The 23,802-nt window shown below is 42.9% G+C and overlaps 1 protein-coding gene across 1 annotated transcript in view; it reads left to right on the forward strand.

The window, feature by feature from the left end:
• Positions 1-23,802, forward strand: part of FAM155A (family with sequence similarity 155 member A) — a 686,348-nt gene that overhangs the window by 474,355 nt on the left and 188,191 nt on the right. The window lies entirely within an intron of this gene.

A 23,802-nucleotide genomic window follows, 5' to 3' on the forward strand; every position in this document is an offset into this window, starting at 1 on the left:
GCAGGTGTCACATTGGAGCACAAGCAATGTGCAGAAAAATGGGTGGTTTTTCTACACAGGTGACAGGAGAGGAGGAGCAGGAACAGATAGAGGAGCTACAGGGCGATGAGGAAGACGAGGCAGAGGACCTGTGTGTCTTGACATCCCGTGGCAGTATGCAGTGGAGATGGAGGCATGGAGTCCCTCCGACTCACTTGCACAAATGGCCCGATGCATGCTCACTTGCTTGCGTAGTGACAGCCAAATTGTCACCATTTGACAGAGGAATGACTTCAGGCTCTCCACCTTGTTAGACCCTCGCTACCTGTCCAAAATGGGGGCCTTTTTTACACGCCCTGAAAGGGAGGACAAACTGAACTGCTATAGAGACATCCTATGTAGTCAGTTGGCCGCTGCCTATCTGCGCCATCACCCATCCTCTCGCAGGTCTGACCGGGGGGTGGGCCTCTGCGCTTATGTTCTCTGCCATGGCTGCTGTCGCAGGGTGGGGTGGGGGGGGGGGTAGGAGCAGTTCCAGCTCCATCAGCAGCAACTTGCATTGCTGATGAGCAGCTTTCTTGACTCACCTAGTGAAGCAGCAGCAGGTAGACCTGGAGCAGGACCTGAACCAGCAGGTGGTGGCATACTTGGACAGCACCCTGCCACCCCACATTGAATATCTGATGGACTAATGGGCAGCCAAACTGGATTTGTGGCCGCAACTGGCAGAGTTTGCCCTGGAAAAGCTGTCCTGCCCAGCCAGTAGTGTAGCATCAGAGCGGGTGTTTAGTGCGGCAGGACCATAGTTACCCCAAGAAGAACTTGCTTGTCCACCCAAAATGTGGAGAGACTGACTTTTGTCAAAATGAATCAGGTGTGGATCAGCCAGGATTTCCACCCACCAATGCCTGATGCATTAGACTAGATCATCCATGGTGCCACACTGACACTTTCACAAAAGAGACCAGTTTCTTCTGGCTACCAGCCTCATCTATTATTCTGATGCTGCCACCTGCCTGATGCCACACATCTGATGCCAAGTGCTCCTTCTTTCACCCACCATCTTCAGTTGGTACTGGTATTGCCAGCCATCTCCCCACTCTGTCACTGGGTCACTCTGTGGTCTCCTGATGCTGCTGCCATTTCCACACTATGTCACCTTGCCACTCTGTGGCCTCCTCCATATGTTGCTGCTGCCACCTCCACACTCTGTCATTGTTCCACCCTGTGGTCTCCCCATGCTGCTGTTGCCACCTCCACACTGTCTTTGTGCCACCCTTTGGCCTCCTCCTGATGCTGCTGCTCCCGCCACCTCCATTCTCTGTCATTGTGCCACTCTGTTGCCTCCTGATACTGCTGCCACCTCCACACTGTCATTGTGCCACTCTGTGGCCTCCTCCTGATGCTGCTGCCACCTCCAGACTCTGTCATTGGGCCACTCTGTGATCTTCTCATGCTGTTCCCACCCTCCCCACTTCATGACGGCCACTATTTTGCCTTACTGCCTCATTTATTTGACCCTTCTTCTGATCTGTCAGAAGGAAGGAAAAATTAGATGCACAGCGGATCCTGTTTATGTAACAGCTGTAAGGCCTGCATGACATGGTCACTATTTTGCATCAAAATTGGCTTCTGATTTGGTAGCCAAAAGTAGGAGTGGGTACAAAACACAGAAGACATGCAAATATTCCATTCACTTGTCATCTCTGTTTTGGATCCACTCCTGATTTTTTTTTACTTTAGCATTACTGATGGAATACTGACCAAATGCTGACTGAGCGAAGGCGGATGATCCACAGACAGAATCTGTTTTTTGGGGGTTATTGTTCTGATGGATCAGAGTAGGGGCAAAATAATCAGTGACTTCAAAACAAACTTACTGCTGACACCTTCTCCACTCTGTCGGGGGGCTCTAGTTGTATATGTGTTTAATAGAACAGGTTCTGTATACATCTATGTGGAATCAGCTGACGACGTTGCAAAAGGAGTGCGCTTCTTCTTGACACTAACATTGACCTGTAAGGCTGAGTTCACACTTGAGTTATTTGGTCCGTTTTGGCCCTGTAACTGTGTGCAGTGATTCTAATAGTGACGCCTGTCATGTGCATGTCATACTGACTCACAGTATTGTTTCACTAACACAGCAGACTCCCTATGCGTGTTACTGCAAGGCACAGTGTTCTACACCACTATAAAGGCTCTCTGCAGTTAGGAAATAGCAGTTTTTTAATGCAATTTGCCACAAATAAATTTGGATCAAACTGAATTTTGTGAAAAATTTGGCGAACCGGCCGAATCAAATTTTTGAGAAATTCGCTCATCTCTAATGGTAATGCCACATTTCTATATATGTTTTACTATTTTTCCTTTCCTACTGCAGCCTGTCAGCAATATCTTCAGCATATACTGTTGGAAGATATCACTATTAGAAATTGGGATGCAGTGAATATGGTTTTCCTGCAATTATTCCCAATCTCTAACAGTGATATCTCCTGTTTAACTTTGACTAATGCTGTCATTTTGATCTTGCGTGAAAGCCTGGAATACCATCTTTCAAGACCAGTTAAATGCTTCTAGCTACTACTATTCAGGAGATTTGAGCAGCTAAATAGATTTTCCACTTCTACAAGAGCTGGGTTCGGGCAGAACAGTTAGGTGGTTAAACTGTTAGCCAAATTCTCCAAGAATGGCAGGTTTAGCCAACAATGCACTAATGTACAGTCATGTGAAAAAATTAGGACACCCTTTGAAAGCATGTGGTTTTTTGTAACATTTTTAATAAATGGTTATTTCATCTCCGTTTCAACAATACAGAGAGATTAAAGTAATCCGACTAAACAAAGAAAACTGAAGAAAAGTCTTTTCAAGATCTTCTGTAAATGTCATTCTACAAAAATGCCTATTCTAACTGAGGAAAAAGATAGGACACCCTTGCCCCTAATAGCGAGTGTTACCTCCTTTGGCTGAAATAACTGCAGTGAGACGGTTCTTGTAGCCATCTACCAGTCTTCGACATCGGTCTGAGGAAATTTTACCCCACTCCTCAATGCAGAACTTTTTCAGCTGTGAGATGTTTGAGGGGTTTCTTGCACGTACAGCCCTTTTCAAGTCACCCCACAGCATCTCAATGGGATTCAAATCTGGACTTTGACTTGGCCATTCCAGGACTCTCCATTTCTTCTTTTTCAGCCAATCTTTGGTTGATTTACTAGTATGTTTTGGGTCATTGTCATGTTGCATGGTCCAGTTCCGCTTCAGCTTTAATTTTCTAACTGATGGTCTCACATGTTCTTCAAGCACCTTCTGATACACAGTAGAATTCATCGTGGATTCTATGATGGTGAGCTGACCAGGTCCTGCTGCAGCAAAGCAGCCCCAAACCATGACACTTCCACCTCCATGCTTCACAGCTGGTATGAGGTTCTTTTCTTGGAATGCTGTGTTTGGTTTACGCCAAACATGTCCTCTGCTGTTGTGTCCAAATAATTCAATTTTGGACTCATCTGTCCAAAGAACATTATTCCAGAAGTCCTGGTCTTTGTCAACTTTATCTCTGGCAAATGTCAGTCTGGCCTCGATGTTTCTCTTGGAAAGCAAAGGTTTCCTCCTTGCACACCTCCCATGCAAGTTAAACTTGTACAGTCTCTTTCTGATTGTAGAGGCATGTACTTCTACATCAACAGTAGCCAGAGCCTGCTGTAGTTCTCGAGATGACACTTTAGGGTTTTTGGAGACCTCTTTTAGCATCTTGCGGTCTGCTCTTGGGGTGAACTTGCTGGGGCGACCAGTCCTGGGCATGTTGGCAGTTGTTTTGAAAGCCCTCCACTTGTAGACTATCTTCCGGACAGTGGAATGGCTGATTTCAAAATCTTTTGAGATCTTTTTAAATCCCTTCCCAGACTCATAGGCTGCTACAATCTTTTTTCTGAAGTCCTCTGACAGCTCTTTTGCTCTCACCATGGTGCTCACTCTCACTTCAACAGTCAGGAGCACACCAAACTAAATGTCTGAGGTTTAAATAGGGCAAGCCTCATTCAACATGCAGAGTAACGATCTACTAATTATGTGCACCTGGTGTGATATACCTGTGTGAGATCTGAGCCAATTTAAGAGGGAATACATGTGAGGGTGTCCTATCTTTTTCCTCAGTTAGAATAGGCATTTTTGTAGAATGACATTTACAGAAGATCTTGAAAAGATTTTTCTTCAGTTTTCTTTGTTTAGTTGGATTACTTTAATCTCTCTGTATTGTTGAAACGGAGATGAAATAACCTTTTATTAAAAATGGTACAAAAAACCACATGCTTTCAAAGGGTGTCCTAATTTTTTCACATGACTGTATATGGGGGCCTTTAAAAATAAATAAATTAAATGAAATTATTTTATAAATGGTGGATGTTTTCTTTACCTCTCTTATTAAGCCAAAGTCAATTAGTATTTCTAGGTAAGAAATGGATTTAGAATTAATTTATATAGATAGATATACACCCAGTTAACACCAGGTATATACACTGGTATCACATAAAGATTGTCCAACTTAGTAGATAGATATGCATCTGTGATTGCAATGTGCCTATATTGGCAGCCATAATGCCACCAGTGTGAGCCAGAATAGCATTTCAATATCCCAAAAGTTTCAGTCACATCCCCAATAGATACTTCCCTCCTCTTGATTTCCTTGGTGCTGCAGTCTTCCTCTATTATTCCACATGAATGGCCCATTTACTTTCATAAGTAACTTCCTCTTATTATTCCAGCAATTGACGCAGGAAGAGCACATTGGCATACTGGAAGTGATCTGCAGCATATGTCTTCTCTCAGGACTCAGATGAGCGAGTGCTTATATAGGATCTTTCATCTATGTATAATCAGCTCATTCTGATGTTGGATGCAGTTTAAAGGCACATGCATGGATTAATTCCATTGACATTTGTTATAGTAAGACCGTGAGCTCTCAGTGAAGGCTGAGCATGTTTTTACAGTTACTGTGCAATATAACTTCACAATGTATAAAATACATTGCACATCAATATATACTTTTATTACTGGAAAATATTGTCAGCAGGAGGTGAAATATTTGACCTAAATTACATAAAAGGCCAATTCCGACCTCCTCACAAGATGAGGTCTTTGAATATTGTTGCATCTATCTGGTGTACTATTGTCACAGCTAGGAAGATATATTAATATTTTATCATATTCTCTATAATTATTAATGTCCTTTTTTATGCATTAAGCTAAATTTTAATTTGCTTAATTGTGGGGAATACTGTTAAAACCAAGATGTTATACTGTAATGTACAGAAGCCAACCACATGGCAAGCATATCACAGATCTTTAACTCCTTAATATCCTTTTCAAATAGGCCAGAAACATAGAAGGTTGATTTGAAAGTTCTGTTAATGCATAAATTATATGCTTTGCAGCCCACTTGTTTTCACATGCCGAGCCAAATCTCAGCTAATCGTACATTTTTAGAACATTATCTCCTACTCTGTTTACTGTTTAGCAAATGGAATATGCCACCTGCTCAAAAATATTTTACTAAACTTTTGCAGTATTTTGCATAAAATAGCACCTCTCAAGAAACAGCTGCCAATTTTGTGTTTAAAGGCCATGGATAGAATATCATTGGATTACATAAGTGATTTATAATAAAACTTTGGCAAAATATATGTTAGAAAAAAATGAACAAATGATGTGTGAAAATCAGAAATGTGCAAATTGCCAGTTTGTTAACAATTTTCCCAGTTAGAAGATTTTCTCAAACTTTAGATGCCAGACATCATACTCATTTTTTGGTGTATTACATTGATATTTTACTTTTAACTACTGTGGAAATAATATTTTAAAATGTATGTAAATTCCTTTCATCCTGAATTCAGAATATTTGATAATCTAATCCAGGAGGATCTCTACCCTGACAAGTAGTATACATTTTCCTATGACCTTCTAAGAATCCAAAAGAAATTATAATTTAGCACCTATCAGATCCTGCAGAGGACAGATTAAAGAATCACCATATACATAGTGTATTAAAAATACTAATATAATTTTTTTTTAATTGTATTTACTACAATGTTCTGGAAATGTTGGCACACTTTTTAACTATAAATAGCAAATTATCAGAAGAATTCTACTTCTTTTTAAATGTCTTAATGACCAAGCAGTTTAGGACCTTAAAGAGCATCTGTCAGCATGATCAACCCTATTAACACAGTTATATTGTCTGGTAGGGTTGATCATGTTGATTAAATTGAAATCTGTCTTTTGTCTCTAGGTTGAAGCACTGCCAAGATATGTTTATTTTTATGCAAACTAGTTATTTTGAGAACTGAGGGATTGGCTGTAGTTCTTAGAGCACCGCTACTGTTCCCTCCCTATGCTCTGTACACTCACCCTGCCTCTATGATTGACAGGGCTCAACCTTTCATCTAGCCCTGTCTTCTTGTGCCAGCACTGTGGCTCACAAATAGTCATTGATGATCCAAGGTTATTATGGTGTAGGCGTTTTTGCAAAATCATGCATTCCACTAGGAATGCTTGACTTTGCTAATGTGCTGTGGTAAATATGTGAGTGTTGGCAGTCATTCAAGTAAGCAGAGCCTCTGGAGAAAGGAAACAGGGCTGCTCTGGGAGGACAGAATACTGACATTTTGATCCTTTAAGCAGCCATACTCCTCCATTTTCTGTGAAGCTGCTGGGGCCTCCACCTCTTGGTGGACTGATATTGCTGGCATTTATGTAGACAGTGGAGAGCAGCAGCTAGGAGCACTAAAAGGTCAGGGTTCTCCCCTCCCCATACAACCCTGTCTCCCTTCTCCAGAGACTTTGCTGCCAACAATGAGCCCAGCACCCACATAATTGCCACAACACATTAGCCATCTTTTGATCCCTTCTATAATACACTGTACTGCTTATGCAGTACAGTGTATTATACTGTCAATGCTATACTGACAGGCATCATCGGGCTGCACTAGAGAGCCACAGCATCATTGTCATGCACTTCATGGTAAGACATCGGTATCCTGCAATATCATTCATGGGGTCCCCATGCCTGACAGAGAAAGCTCCCTTCCTCTAAATCACTTAGATGCAGCATTAACTATTGACCGCTGCATGTTAGGGGTTAAACAGCCTGGATCGGTGCTTGGACCAGTCCGGGCTGTTAGGGCAGGAGCCTGGCTAACACATGAGAGCTTAGTTCCTGCTCTCTGTGCAGCATTTATTCTAGACCGCCATAAAAAGACAATTAATGAACACTGTAAAGACATGTATTGGTTCTCATTAAGGGGTTAATAACTTAATATTCTACCAGTCTGACATTGGTCTGCATTATATATGATGACAAAGGCATTTTCACAAACTTGTAAGGTTTGAGTACCAAAGAAGTACTGGAGGCCCCGGTCCCACATCAGAAACTATCATAAGTGACATTGTGATATTCAAATGTTTTATGATAGGCTAGAGTCTGACCCATAGAAAACTTTATTATGAATCATGCAGACCCAGAGGTCACATTTTGATTAGTAGCTAAAAACATCCAACAGTCTGGAAAATTCTCTTACCATTATATTTGTCCTGCAGATGTTGGACTGACAGCACATTAATGAGTTCCAATTTTCTTAACTAGAGTTACACAGCAATTAATGGTAACATCTTCTGCCTATGAGAACGCTAGTTTAACAAACTGTCAGTTTACATCTAATAATATGTTAGCAAAAGCACATGCCCTAGTCAGTATATTCTATTAAAGCTCTATTTGAAGTAAAGCTAAAGGGGATTATGTCAAGCACAAGCATTTTGATAACATGACTCGTAACACAAGATTTTCCAGGATGTTAGGTGTGGTAGTGAACATAGGAAATATTACACAGTGCCTTGTGAAAGTATTCACCTCTTAGTGTTTTTGTTGTTTTTTGCATTATACCCTGGAATTTAAATGCAACTCATCTGAATTTCCTCTTTGAGTAGTAATTCCAAGATCATCACTACTGTGTAAGTTCAGTATTTACTTTGAATGTTATCCTATTGGAGCTGAGCAGTACACTGTCATTAGTTAGTGAGAGAACTAGAGTCACTCATTGCAATGAGTACATGGAGAATCAAGATCAAGCTTGTAAGTTGGTATTTATCCATTTCATGGTAAAAACTAGGGATGATCGAAGTTTTGTAAAATTCGATTTGGTTGCTTCGCCGAATGTTGCCAAAAAATCAGTTTTGTAATGAACTACTACGAAGCGCATTTCTTTGTAGGTAGTGGGGAGCAACGATTGTGCAGCTACCTGTCATTATACCCCTCTGTCACGGAACCATGAACCAGACGTACAACAAGAGATAAGTGAAAATAAGAAGGCTTTATTGAAAATAAAGCTGTAAAGCAAAAGTCCAAACGAATTGTGAAACCGAAGCAGAGTCTTTGAGAGGCCAGAGATCAGGAACCAGAAGGGTAGTCAGACGAAGCCAGGATCAGGAACCAGCAGGGTAGTCAGACGAAGCCAGGATCAGGAACCAGCAGGGTAGTCAGACGAAGCCAGGATCAGGAACCAGCAGGGTAGTCAGACGAAGCCAGGATCAGGAACCAGCAGGGTAGTCAGACGAAGCCAGGATCAGGAACCAGAAGCAGCAGTCTTAGAAGCATGTGAACACAGGAGGACCAAGCAAGGAACTGAAGCCACAGACCTCCTATATATATGAGCTAGGCATCCAGCTCCTCCCAGTGGGAAGGAGGAGCCGCAGGGTGGAAGGCTACAAGAAACCCAGAAACCAAGATGGCCGCCAGCACATGTCAAACGAAGGAGAACAGCAAGAAGGTAAGACCATGACAGTACCTCCCCCTCAAGGGCCCCTCCTCCGCGGAGCAAAAAACGGTTTCTGAGGGAAGCGTGCGTGGAAGGCTCGGAGCAAGGCAGGAGCATGGACATCTGCGGAGGGAACCCAGGAACGCTCCTCTGGACCATAACCACGCCAATGGACCAAAAACTGCACCCGACCGCGGACCAGGCGTGAGTCCAGGATATTGCTCACCTCATACTCCTCACGATTGCCCACTCGGACCGGACGAGGCCGAGGAACCGAGGAAGTGAAACGATTACACACCAGTGGCTTCAACAGGGAGACATGAAACACGTTAGAGATCCGCATGCCAGGAGGAAGCGCAAGGGCATAGGCTACCGGGTTTACCCTGCGAAGCACTCGGAAGGGACCAAAAAAGCGAGGCGCCAGCTTGGGAGTGGGCACTCGAAGGTTGAGGTTGCGGGTGGACAACCATACACGGTCTCCGACCTGGTAGGAAGGAGCAGGCGCTCGTCTGCGATCAGCCTGGAGTCTCTGGCGCTGCGCAGAGGCCTCAAGGGACTTCTGGATCTGTACCCAAGAAGCACGTAGGACGGAAAGGTGATCCTCCACAGCCGGAATATCCTGGGGAGAGAATACCTCCGGTAACACGGCAGGTTGGAACCCATAATTGGCCATGAAGGGAGACGTCCCAGAGGAAGAGTTCACCGCCGTGTTCCTGGCAAACTCAGCCCAAGGCAGAAGGTCAACCCAATTGTCTTGGTGATCGGAGACATAGCAACGAAGGAATTGCTCCAAGGCCTGATTGGATCGTTCTGCGGCCCCATTGGACTGAGGGTGGTAGGCCGAGGAGAAGGAGAGATGAATCCCCAACTGGGAGCAAAAGGCGCGCCAGAACCTGGACACAAACTGACTCCCCCGATCCGACACAATCTCCTTGGGCAAACCGTGCAACCGGAAGACCTCCCTGGCAAAAATCGTGGCCAACTCTTGTGCAGAGGGTAACTTCTTGAGAGGAACACAGTGGCACATTTTGGAAAACCGATCCACAATCATGAGAATGACCGTATGGCCTCGGGATGCAGGGAGGTCCACAATGAAATCCATCCCCAGGTGTGACCATGGGCGCTCCCCGGTGGCTATGGGTTGCAGAAGGCCCAACGGAAGGTGCCGAGGGGACTTACTCTGGGCACAAACGGAGCATGCTGCTACATATGCGGCGATGTCGGAACGTAGGGAAGGCCACCAGAACAGACGTGAAACAGCCCAGGACAGCTGATTCTTTCCAGGATGCCCCGCGGTCTTGGAGTTATGGTAGGTTCGCAACAACCGAGTGCGCAACTCCTCAGGCACAAAACATCTGCCGTTGGGTCTCCCAGGGGGAGCACCAGATTGAGCCGCCAAAATCTGCTCACCCAGGGGAGAGGTCAGGCTGGTGCGAATGGCGGCCAGGATCTGATTCGGAGGTATGACCGAAGTCGGAATCGACTCCTCCCTGGACAGCTCGGAGTACTGCCGTGATAGGGCATCCGCCCTGATGTTCTTGGAACCGGGTAGGTAGGAGACCACGTAATTAAAACGTGACAAGAACAGAGCCCATCTGGCCTGACGTGGTGTCAATCTCTTGGCCTCAGAAAGGTAGGTCAGATTCTTATGGTCCGTCAGGATGAGAACCGGAACCACCGAACCCTCGAGCAAGTGCCTCCATTCTTTAAGGGCCTGCACGATGGCCAATAACTCCCTGTCACCAATCTGATAGTTGCACTCCGCGGAAGACAGTTTCCGGGAGTAAAACCCACAAGGAAGCAGAGGACCCTCTGGTGTTCTACGCTGAGACAGAAGGGCGCCTACTCCCGTCTCAGACGCGTCTACCTCGAGGACAAAGGGCAACCCAGGGTTGGGATGCGACAGAATCGGAGCCGACACAAAAGCGGACTTTAGGGCCTCAAAAGCTCGGATGGCCTCGAGTGGCCAGACCTGGGAATTACTGCCCTTCCTGGTCAGATCCGTGAGAGGCTTGGCCAGCATGGAAAAGTCCCTGATGAACTTCCGATAATAATTGGCGAAGCCCAAAAAGCGCTGCAGGGAACGAAGACCACTGGGCTGGGGCCACTGTAAGACAGCCGAAACCTTCTCAGGATCCATGGAGAACCCCTCAGCGGAAATGATGTAACCTAAGAAGGTTACCTGGGATCGGTGAAATTCGCATTTCTCAAGCTTACCGAACAGCTTGTTCTCTCGTAACCGTTGCAACACTCGTCTGACATCCAGAATGTGGGCCTCCATGGATTCAGAATATACCAAGATGTCATCCAAATAGACCACCACACACTGCTGCAACAGGTCACGGAAAACATCGTTGATGAATTCCTGAAAGACTGCGGGCGCATTGCACAACCCAAAGGGCATAACCAAGGATTCATAATGACCGGTCCTGGTGTTAAACGCGGTCCTCCACTCATCGCCCGCCTTGATCCTTACCAGGTTATATGCCGCCCTCAGGTCGAGTTTGGTAAAGACCGTGGCCCCTTTAAGGCGATCGAACAGCTCGGAAATCAAGGGTATCGGGTAAGCGTTCTTGATCGTGATGCGATTGAGACCCCTGTAATCGATGCAAGGCCTCAACTCACCGCCCTTCTTTTTCACAAAGAAAAATCCAGCCCCTGCCGGGGACGAGGATTTGCGAATGTGTCCGCGTGAAAGCGCCTCCCTCACGTACTCCTCCATGGACTCATTCTCCGCTACCGACAGTGGATAGACTTTGCCACGAGGAGGAACGGCACCAGGTTGTAACTCTATGGCACAATCGTATGGGCGGTGCGGAGGTAGGGCAACCGCGCGCACCTTATCGAATACATCCCGGTACTCCTCGTATTCAGGAGGCAACAGAGAGTCCGAGGAAGTACACAGCAACTTGACAGACCCATGGATGCAACTAGCCCCACACTGCGGTGACCACGAGAGGATCTCGGCCGATCTCCAATCGAAAGTCGGATTATGCTTCTGGAGCCAGGGGTACCCCAAGACCACCGAGTAGTGTGGAGACGAAATAACCTGGAGACAGACCGACTCTCTGTGAACGGCACCAATGGCTATCCCCACTGGAAGGGTCTCATGAGTCACGTGTGACGACAGAAGGGGTCTGCCGTCTATCGCCTCAAGAGCCAGTGGGGAACCTCGAGCCTGCAGAGGAATGGAATGGGCGGCAGCGAACACACTATCAATGAACAAACCACCAGCACCAGAGTCCACCAACGCCTGGGTCGTCACCGAGCCCCCGACCCAGGAGAGGACAACAGTGATCAGTGGTTTGTCAACACGGGAAACCGGGGACGAGGAGACTCCACCCAAGATCTGCCCCCGACAGGATCTCAGGTACGAGCGTTTCCCGGACGGTTCGGACATGCCAACCGAAAATGCCCACCGAGACCACAGTACATGCATCGACCCTCGCGTCTCTGGAGTACCCTCTCCCCCTCGGACAGGCGAGCAAACCCCAGCTGCATGGGTTCACCCCCAGACAAGTCATCCCCAGGAGGCGTGGGAGGAGAGGGAGGCACGGGTGGGACAGCAAACGTAGGTGCCAATCTGTTAGAAGACCTCCGCAGGCTCTCCTTAAAGGAAGGTCTCTCCCTGAGTCTGGTGTCAATCAAAATCAGGAAAGAAATAAGAGACTCGAGCTCCACTGGTAGGTCCTTAGCTGCAACCTCATCCTTCAAGGCATCCGAGAGACCATGAGAGAAAGCAGCGACCAGAGCCTCATTATTCCAGCCCACCTCTGCTGCCAGGGTACGAAACTCAATGGCGTATTCAGCTACGGATCGTGAACCCTGTCTGATGGACATAAGGAGCTTCGCAGCAGAGGCAGCACGAGCCGGCACATCGAATACCTTCCGAAGAGAAGCAACAAAATCGGAAAACTCGGCAACCACCGGATTGTTGTTCTCCCATAAAGGGCTGGCCCAGGCCAAGGCCTTGTCCGAGAGCAGCGAGATCAAGAAGCCCACCTTTGATCTCTCAGTAGGAAAGGCATGTGGCAGCAACTCGAAATAAATGCCCACCTGGTTAAGGAAACCTCGGCACTGAGTTGGCTCTCCCCCAAAGCGCTGTGGAAGAGGGGCAGAACCGGTCATACCCCGAAACACCGCAGGCGCAACAACAGGTGTCGGGGTAGACTCTGGCGCAACAACCGGAGCGGCAGTAGGAGCGACAACCAACCCATCGGCAACGGGAGTGAAATGAGCCGTGCGTTCAAGCAGGGTTTGCAACGCCACAGCGAACCGACCCAACAGGTGATCCTGCTGATCAAGTCTGGCAACCAGCATGGGTAGCGAGGATGGCCCTGTACCGTCAGAACTCATGGCTTGGTCCTAATGTCACGGAACCATGAACCAGACGTACAACAAGAGATAAGTGAAAATAAGAAGGCTTTATTGAAAATAAAGCTGTAAAGCAAAAGTCCAAACGAATGGTGAAACCGAAGCAGAGTCTTTGAGAGGCCAGAGATCAGGAACCAGAAGGGTAGTCAGACGAAGCCAGGATCAGGAACCAGCAGGGTAGTCAGACGAAGCCAGGATCAGGAACCAGAAGCAGCAGCAGTCTTAGAAGCATGTGAACACAGGAGGACCAAGCAAGGAACTGAAGCCACAGACCTCCTATATATATGAGCTAGGCATCCAGCTCCTCCCAGTGGGAAGGAGGAGCCACAGGGTGGAAGGCTACAAGAAACCCAGAAACCAAGATGGCCGCCAGCACATGTCAAACGAAGGAGAACAGCAAGAAGGTAAGACCATGACACCCTCAGATGCCGAGTTCATAGCTGATCATGGCATCTGATAGTAATAATACAGTGTAAAATTAAAGAAAAAACTTCCTTGATCCATTTGCTCACGAGGGGCTGGCCTCCACCTTCTTGCTTGAAGGTCTGGCGCAAAATCCTGCACGGCCCGAGATGACATTATCACACTAGCCACGTGGTGATGTCATATGTCACCGCGCACAGGATTTCAGTCAAGATCTTCAGGCAAGATGGTGGCGGCTGGATTGTTGCAAGCAAATCAATCAGGTAAGTTTTTTACACTATTTCAGGTTAAATTGCACAAGGAAATTCGGCTTTGCGGCAAATCAAATTTTTCCTGGAATTTAGATGGAAGTCCATGAGTCATACTTTATTGTGGGGTTTCAGAAACAGTAATCCATGTGCATTTCTCCTAATCACTAGAAAACTGCTGTGTGGTGAGCTGGAACAAAATTAATCATTTCATGCCTGACTAATCAAACTTCATATCCTAATGTAATCATGACAGGGGCGTTCTAAGAGGTTTGATAAACTCAACAATGAGGTAAGACTTTTATATATCAACTAAGGAGAATGAAAACTAGGCAGACCAGAGCAATGTGCCTTCATTTCACACCACTTACCACTTGTGCACCACTCTACATGCCTCCCCTCACAATTTATTTTAATTTATTGTGTAATATAATGCAAATTTTTGTCATGACATAAGTAAAATTAAAAATGATATCTTAATCAAGACTATATCTACTGTATATAATGCATATTTGTCTTTGAAATTTTGCCCACTGTCTCTTTCACCTGAACTGGGTTTGTAGAAATTCATGCACATGCTATAGAATCTACCCCACTGTTGGATTGGATTTTCAGCTACAGAAATTTTGGCAACAATTTTGCCCTGGGAAAATTTACACTAAGGGTCAGTTCACACAGAGTTTTTGGCACGGATTTTGGTGCATTTCTGCCTCAAAATAAGCCCCAAACAAACGCCTCAAAACAGACACCCATCTATGTTAATGGAAAGCAGCATTTGCTTTTTTTCTACATAGAAAAAAGAAGTGTGGAAAAACAAAATAAGCGTTCCTTATCTTGGGATAGGATCAGTGCTGAATGTCCCATTGAAAGGAAAGGGGAGGGGTCAACGTTTTCTGCACGATTTTTGGTGTGGATCCGAACCAAAAACCACAAGCTGGAAATGCAGTTTTGTATTGAAGTAAACACTTATTGGTTCTAAAAAAGAAATGTGCTGAATTTTGAAGGTAGATTTTCTAAATATGTTGTGTGCACATACCCTAAAGCTTCAATAAAAAACATAGATGACACATGCTTGAAGTAGGCTGTTCACACGAATATGGATCTAGAGTTTTTTTTGTAAAGAATGCTTGAATGGTCTGAACAACACGAAAGACACGTGCGACAATAGCTATTTGTATATGTTCAGAGAATCCCTTATTCTGATGTACAGTCGTGGCCAAAAGTTTTGAGAATGACACAAATATTAGTTTTCACAAAGTTTGCTGCTAAACGGCTTTTAGATCTTTGTTTCAGTTGTTTCTGTGATGTAGTGAAATATAATTACGCGCACTTCATACGTTTCGAAGGCTTTTATCGACAATTACATAACATTTATGCAAAGAGTCAGTATTTTCAGTGTTGGCCCTTCTTTTTCAGGACCTCTTCAATTCGACTGGGCATGCTCTCAATCAACTTCTGGGCCAATTCCTGACTGATAGCAACCCATTCTTTCATAATCACTTCTTGGAGTTTGTCAGAATTAGTGGGTTTTTGTTTGTCCACCCACCTCTTGAGGATTGACCACAAGTTCTCAATGGGATTAAGATCTGGGGAGTTTCCAGGCCATGGACCCAAAATGTCAATGTTTTGGTCCCCGAGCCACTTAGTTATCACTTTTGCCTTATGGCACGGTGCTCCATCGTGCTGGAAAATGCATTGTTCTTCACCAAACTGTTGTTGGATTGTTGGAAGAAGTTGCTGTTGGAGGGTGTTTTGGTACCATTCTTTATTCATGGCTCACTCCCTTGGATGAGAAGCAACCCCACACATGAATGGTCTCAGGATGCTTTACTGTTGGCATGACACAGGACTGATGGTAGCGCTCACCTTTTCTTCTCCGGACAAGCCTTTTTACAGATGCCCCAAACAATCGGAAAGAGGCTTCATCGGAGAATATGACTTTGCCCCAGTCCTCAGCAGTCCATTCACCAAACTTTCTGCAGAAGATCAATCTGTCCCTGATGTTTTTTTTGGAGAGAAGTGGCTTCTTTGCTGCCCTTCTTGACACCAGGCCATCTTCCAAAAGTCTTCGCCTCACTGTGTGTGCAGATGCGCTCACACCTGCCTGCTGCCATTCCTGAGCAAGCTCTTGTCATGGCGGGCGTGCACTCAGACTCACAGATAACCCACCAACCAGGCTCTGGGCGAGAGACAGGGGAAGGGTCACCTCCTAGCTAATCCCTGACCTCTTTCCCTGCACTGCTCAGCCCACATGCAGACCTTAATGGTAGGTATGATGTGTCCCCGTGCCTGGGCTGAAACACCCTAAATTCCCTAAGATGGTGAAGAGGGGAAATAGGAGCAGCCTGCTCGCACAGAACCTGGATGGGAGAGATGACACAAAACAACCAAACTAGAAATCACACTTATCTTTCTGAGCTGGAACAGACAACCTTCCTTCCTAGCTTCCAAGACCACAATGATTCCTATAATCCACTCAGAGCACTGGGATGGTGTGCTATTTAAACTAATGACCCCACCCAGTGCACCTGATGAGAGGCGGATCCAGCACGGCTCCAAAACAAACACTAAACTTGTGCTGCTATCCTGGCCGACCTCCGCACATCGTCAGAGCGGGGCATGACAGCTCTGCACTGGTGGCACTCCGATCCCGCAGCTGAATCCTCTTTAGGAGACGATCCTGGCGATTGCTGGACTTTCTTGGATGCCCTGAAGCCTTCTTAACAAGAATTGAACCTCTTTCCTTGAAGTTCTTGATGATCCTATAAATTGTTGATTGAGGTGCAATCTTAGTAGCCACAATATCCTTGCCTGTGAAGCCATTTTTATGCAACGCAATGATGGCTGCACGCGTTTCTTTGCAGGTCACCATGGTTAACAATGGAAGAACAATGATTTCAAGCATCACCCTCCTTTTAACATGTCAAGTCTGCCATTTTAACCCAATCAGCCTGACATAATGATCTTCAGCCTTGTGCTCGTCAGCATTCTCACCTGAGTTAACAAGACGATTACTGAAATGATCTCAGCAGGTCCTTTAATGACAGCAATGAAATGCAGTGGAAAGTTTTTTTTGGGATTAAGTTAATTTTCATGGCAAAGAAGGACTATGCAATACTTTTGTCTCTGTAAGGGTCCATTCACACGTCCGCAATTTTGCGGAACGGAATTGTGGACCCATTCATTTCTATGGGGCAGCATGACGTGCTGCCCGGATCCGGAATTGCAGATCCGCACTTCCGGGTCCGTAATTCCGATCCCGAAAAAAATAGAACATGTCCTATTTTTGTCCGCAAATGCGGACAAGAATAGGCATTTTCTATTAAGTGCCGGCGATGTGCGGTCTGCAAAATGCGGAACGCACATCGCCGATGTCCGTGTTTTGCGGATCCACAGATCCGTGGATCTGCAAAACACACATGGACATGTGAATGGACCCTAATGCTCACTACCTTCATTAAACTTAAAATTGGATTCTTCCATAAAGTGATTGCAAAGTGTAAAGGTACTGTTTATGAATATGCAGCAGAATTTGATGCAGAAATGTTGGTGGCAAGCACAGGGCTCATTTAGATGGATGAGATGGTCACAGAAATTTTTGCAAAAAGTCTGCCACATGTGTAGACATTAAGCCACTTTCTTATATACTTTAGTGTAGATTCATTAGGACTGGCATTTCAAAGTCTAGTCTTAAACTGAAAGGGGTTAAAGTTAAATGTGCCAAATTTACTATGAGGTGCCGACTAACACATTTTTTGAATCCTGGAAAGGCATTCAAACAGATAATGAAATCTATGCCTGCTCTTAGCTGTAGATTTGTGCTGTAATTTGTGCTATTTTGTGTTTAGTTATAGCAAATATGTTGAAATTAAACTGTCATGCCCGTCCCCCCGATTCAGCATGCCCACTTTACTCACAATTATTCAAAGTGGCGAGAGACTCGAAAAGTGACAAATAAAGATGAACAAATTTGATTCTAAATAAATCAAATTTATTATTAATTTTCTAAAATATTCAGTTTCTTGTGAATCTAAAATTTTGGAGTTCATTTTGAATGCATCACTCAAAAAGGTGGCAACCATTCTGCAGATCAGAAGACAGAAAAGAAGGCATCAGACACCCCAAAAAAATTTCTTTTGGACCTTTTTTTACTTAAAAAAAATATGTTAGTGCAGTGTGTTTTTAAACAGGATGCTTGTTACCATCCACTACCATCTGACTCATAGCCATATATGTCACTTTCCCTTTAACATTATCAGCCCAATCAAGATGTTGCTAGTTTTCAACTTTCTGACATGGCCTAATTTTGAAATTCTGAGATGTGTCACTTTAATGCTTCAACTTATCCAAGCTATTCTGAGATTTTTTTTAGAAGTCTTAGAAAATTTCCAAAACCCACTTTTTAACCCCTTAGGACATATTTCACCTTAAGGACCAGGCCATTTTTTGCAAATCTGATCAGTGTCATTTTATGTGTGAATAACTTTAAAACGCTTTTACTTGTCCAGGCCATTCTGAGAAAATTCATTTTTATTTATAAAAAAATACCAAATTTACCAAAGATTTGGAAAAATTAGCTAATTTCCAAATTTCAATTTCTCAACTTTTATAATAGATAGTAATACCTCCAAAAATAGTTATTATTTTACATTCTCCGTATGTCTACTTCATGTTTGGATCATTTTGGGAATGCCATTTTATTTTTTGGGGACGTTACAAGGCTGCTGTACGTTCACACGGCAGAGCGCAGAAGGAAAGGAATGCCATACGGTTTTTGGAAGGCAGATTTTGCTGGACTAGTTTTTTGACATCATGTCTCATTTGAAGCCCCCCTGATGCACCCCTAGAGTAGAAACTCCAGAAAAGTGACCCAATTTTTGAAACTACGGGATAGGGTGGCAGTTTTGTTGGTACTATTTTAGGGTACATATGATTTTTGGTAGCTCTATATTACACTTTTTGTGAGGCACGGTAACAAGAAATAGCTGTTTTGGCACCGTTTTTATTTTTTGTTATTTACAACATTCATCTGACAGGTCGGATCATGTGATATTTTTATAGAGCAGGTTGTCACGGACGTGACAATACCAAATATGACAACTTTTTTTGGTTATTTGTTTCAGTTTTACATAACAAAGCATTTTTTTTTAATTATTCACATTCTGAAAGCCATAGTTTTATTTATTTTTTGGGCGACTGTCTTGTGTAGGGGCTAATTTTTTTTCGGAATGAGATGACGGTTTGATTGGCACTATTTTGGGGTGTGTATGACTGTTTGATCGCTTGCTATTACACTTTTTGTGATGTAAGGTGACAATTTTTTTTTTACACTGTTTACATTTTTTTTTTACAGTATTCACCTGAGGGGTTAGGTCATGTGATATTTTTATAGAGCAGCTTATTACAGACGCGGCCATACCTAATATGTACGTTTTACACAATGATTTTATTTTTGAAACAAAAAAAATCATGTTTTAGTGTCTCCATAGTCTGAGAGCCAGAACTAGTCTCTAGTCTCATCTCTAGTCTCAAATAATAGTTCAAATATAGCATACGCTATAATTTGAGACTTTTCTTAGCCTGTAAATCTGCCCTGATCTAGCCCTGCTCACAAAACAGACCCATCTCCTGTCCTGGATTAATTTCAGTTTGCCTGCTCAGAATTTAAGAAGGAAGCTAGAAAATTGCTATTCACTGGTAATAAGCGGATATCTTAAAATACTGAAGAATTCAAAGTATATAATATTTTGAAGGTTTTTCACTCTGCAATTTTTTTTTTTTAATCTTGCACTTTAGAGCAGTATCATTAGGGTTGTCTCTGAGTATCTGATGTAACATGGTGGCTGGTAAAGTACTGGAGAGGGTGTATATCTTACCCAGAATGTTCAGATGGATGAGGTAAAAGAACCTAGGAAAGCTGGCTACTTTCAGCAAAGCGTTGTTTTATAGGCTGGCAGGTAGGTGTTGGTAGTGGAAAGTGGCATTCCTTCACCACTAGTGTTGATCGAGCACCAAAGTGCTCGTGTGCTTGAGTAGAACACTTCCCGATGCTCGGGTGCTCTACAGAGCACCCGAGCACAATGGAAGTTAATGGGAGAACCCGAACATTAAACGAGGCACCCCCTGCTCTGAAGAGGGGAGAGTGTCGGGACTCTAGTTCGGCTTAGGAGTCCCTGCTCTAACTCCATATATAGCGATGTCCATTTATGGAGTCAGTGCTTGGGGGCACCCAGTTTATTAAAATCTAATTTAGCCTCTATTTCTGGTGGGATTCGAACTCTCAACCTTCAACATTATAGCCAAGAATCTTATCCACTACACTGTAGAGCTGCATGACTAGATGCTTTAAAAAAAATAAAAAATACAATAAAAAATAAATAAAATAAAATAAATAAATAAATAAATAAATAAAAAATGAGACTTCTGCTGTATAGGAATACTTACTACTAGTCAGTATATTTTTTATTTACATAACTTGCCATGCAGCTCTATAGTGTAGTGGTTAAGATTCGTGGCTGTAACGTAGAAGGTTGTGAGTTCGAATCCCATCCGAAACTTTTCAGAAATAGAGGCTAAATGTAATTTAAACATATATATAAATTTTTAGCCATAATATATTTACATATATTATTATAAATTTAGAATATATAATATAATATATGTAAATATATTATGGCTAAAACATCAGTAGTAGTTTCCCACATATTATACATTCATATATATCAGAAGTATGATTATATATATATATTATTTAAAAAAAAAATTGTAATTACACATTTTTTACAGTTACTAAAAAAATTATAAATATATAAATTTCATTTAGCCTCTATTTCTAAAATGAGTGAGTTTGAATCCCATCAGAAACATTTAGAAACAAAGGCTAAATGAGATTTGAATACACTGAATTAAGCATCGCGCTCAAGCACACACGATATTCAGCCGAGCATCGCAATGCTCGAGCCGAACTGTTGTTCGATCAACGCTGTTCACCACTCCAAAGCAAAACACTTTCTCTAGCCTGAGACAAACCCAGGTATTACTGTGGGGATAAATACAGGGCAGAAATGGCTGGCTGAGGAGAGCGTGATTGTGTGTTTACCAAGTACTTAGGCGAGGTGACAATTGTGTTTAGTTAGTGCCCATATGGGCAATAACTTTATTTTACCGTTTACAGTTTATATTGCAGTGGAGTCATACAAGTACTGTACAACTTGAATGCCTATTTCTTGTTTTGAACAGAAAATAAAGTGTTTTGAACTGTTGAAATCTGTGAAAATCTGTCATCACTGACCCTATCCACATACAGACCCACAACACTGACTTATAGAAATCTGTATATAGCGAAGAAGGACTGAAGTAAATGCCAGTCCTTCACTATATACTAGTGGGAAGCCTTCCCTGAATGCGTGCACCACGTGCAAACCGCAGTGCAGACCCATCTTCTTCAAATACTTTTGGAAATCTGTAGTCTGTGCTAAAGGGGTTCAGAGTCAGACATTTTACAGAGAGTTGTGCCTTTTTTTAATCAATAGGATTGAAGTCCTAGTTGACATATCCACACATAACATATATTCTAATATTTATCTTGTGTCAATCAGAAGATAATTTGAAGTAAAATTTTGACTGTGGAGCATACCTAGTGACAATGGTAGTTGAGCACATAATGGCTGCCTCAGAAACATGCACACACACATAGATGGAAAGATGGAAAGATAGATAGATAGATAGATAGATAGATAGATAGATAGATAGATAGATAGATAGATCATTTAGAACCCTACAAGTTTCTGCTTCTAGCTCTTCAGGGAAATCATGGAGAATTTTATCTACAGAAGGTTGAAGAGGGTTATCACTAGCCACCATGACTCAAGGTGGTAAGTATTATAGAATAAAGGAGTTGGACTCTTTCTGGCTACTGTTGATCGATGTGTATGTAAGATGACTATCTGACAGAAGGCTGAGTGATGTGTCTAGAGTTATTTTTGCCTGGGCACATTACCCCCGATCAGTGGCCATCTTAGAGACAGGTCTTCTGTTTGGACAGCACAGAACATTTGTCCAACAAAGGGGATGTGACTTATGAAATATAGCAAATAGCACAGAAAATCAACAAAGGCTATATTAGTGTCATACAGTCATCGTACAGATAAGAGGTCTACTACCCACCAATATATTTGATGGAAGAAATAACATAGCATGTAGCATAATTCTTTCTGTCAAATTGTGGGCATTGTGGTGGAACCTGACAAGCCCCATTATAATTCAGGGGGATCCATCAGGTGCTGCTAGTGTTGTGATGGATCAGGCACTCTTATGAAGGAACACAATAAGAGCCTAAGATCATACAATAGACTACACATTGTACTTTATGCATATGCACATTTTATATTATGGTTTTAGCCTTCTGATTACAACTTTTCTTTCAGTTTATATTCCTCACCTTTTGACTTCATATAAACTTTAGTTGTATTGTGCCTTTTAAAAATATATGAATATATATATTTTTCCAGGCTTGAATCTTGGCTTTCCACTTCAGAAAATAAATCTATTACTAAGCTCCTGGATTTTCCAAATGGGTACACTCCGCAAATAGTTTTAAGAGCTATTCACTGTTTTTAATATTGTATTATATTGGAGTGTGAGAAAATGAGATACTTGCAAAGTAATTAGAAATCATTGTATTGACGGTATTAGTAAAGGCATTAAAATATATTGAGATTTTCTGAAAATGAGAGTGCAGTGTCTAAAGCAAGGGGATTTTAGTAGAGCTTTGAAAATACTGAAATATAGAAATACTGACTTTCCACCAGCGCAGTCGTTTACTTTCTCTTATCTGCAGTATTATTTACCATAAAGCACTGGCCTGCGCACATTAACATGTACTGAAACATTAAGAACCTGCAGACCCAAAACCAAGCTTGTCTGATGTGCTTCATAAAAATAGACATTAAGGGTACATCCACACAGGATGGATACGCTTGATTTCACGGATCTCATTCACATGCTGCTGCAGTGTAAACAGGTCCAGTTCACTGCAGAAATTAAATCCATAGTGTGTTAATGTACAGTATGCTGTAGATTTCACCCTTTGCAGTGCACAGAGTGAAATCCATGGCAAATCAAAGGGAAAATTAGCAAAAAAATATCTCATTTTGATTTTGCCACTCATTTGAAGTTTGCTGTGGATCAGGGGCGTAAATAGAAATCATGGGGCCCCATAGCAAAACTCAGAATTAGGCCTCCCCATAAAAAATACATGCAGATGTTGTTATTAGTAGTATGTGTGTGTGTATATACAGGTGAAACTCAAAAAATTACAATATCGTGCAAAAGTCCATTTATTTCAGTAATGCAAATAAAAAAGAATTGCATTAATGCAGCTTAAAATTAGAATACTGTGAAAAGTTTCAATATTCTAGGCTCAAAGTGTCACACTCTAGTCAGCTAATTAATCCATACCCCCTAAGGAAAGGGTACCTGAGATTGTGACTTTGGGGTCTCATAAGCTATAAGCCATAATCATCCAAATGATAACAAATAAAGGCTTGAAATATCTCGCTTTCCATGTAATGAGTCTATCTCATATGTTAGTTTCACCTTATAAGTTGCATTACTGAAATAAATGAACTTTGCACAATATTAACATTTTTTGCGTTTCACCTGTATATATATATATATATATATATATATATATATATATAAAAATATAATTTTATACACACACATAATAATTTGAGATGAGCGAACTTGTATTTTCAAGTTCGGCGTACAAGGTTCAGGTTATCTAAGAATTCCATTATGGATTCTGCTACCACAGACCATAACTTATAGTCCATGGTAGCGGAATCCATAATGGAATTCTTAGATATCCCGAACCTTGTATGCCAAACTTCAAAATACAAGTCCGCTCAACACTAATAATAATACATAGACATATACTTCAAATTCTGAGGGAAATCCAGTCCCTGATCCTCATT

This window comes from Bufo bufo, chromosome 3 (assembly GCF_905171765.1).
Source record: "Bufo bufo chromosome 3, aBufBuf1.1, whole genome shotgun sequence".
Lineage (NCBI taxonomy): Eukaryota > Metazoa > Chordata > Amphibia > Anura > Bufonidae > Bufo > Bufo bufo.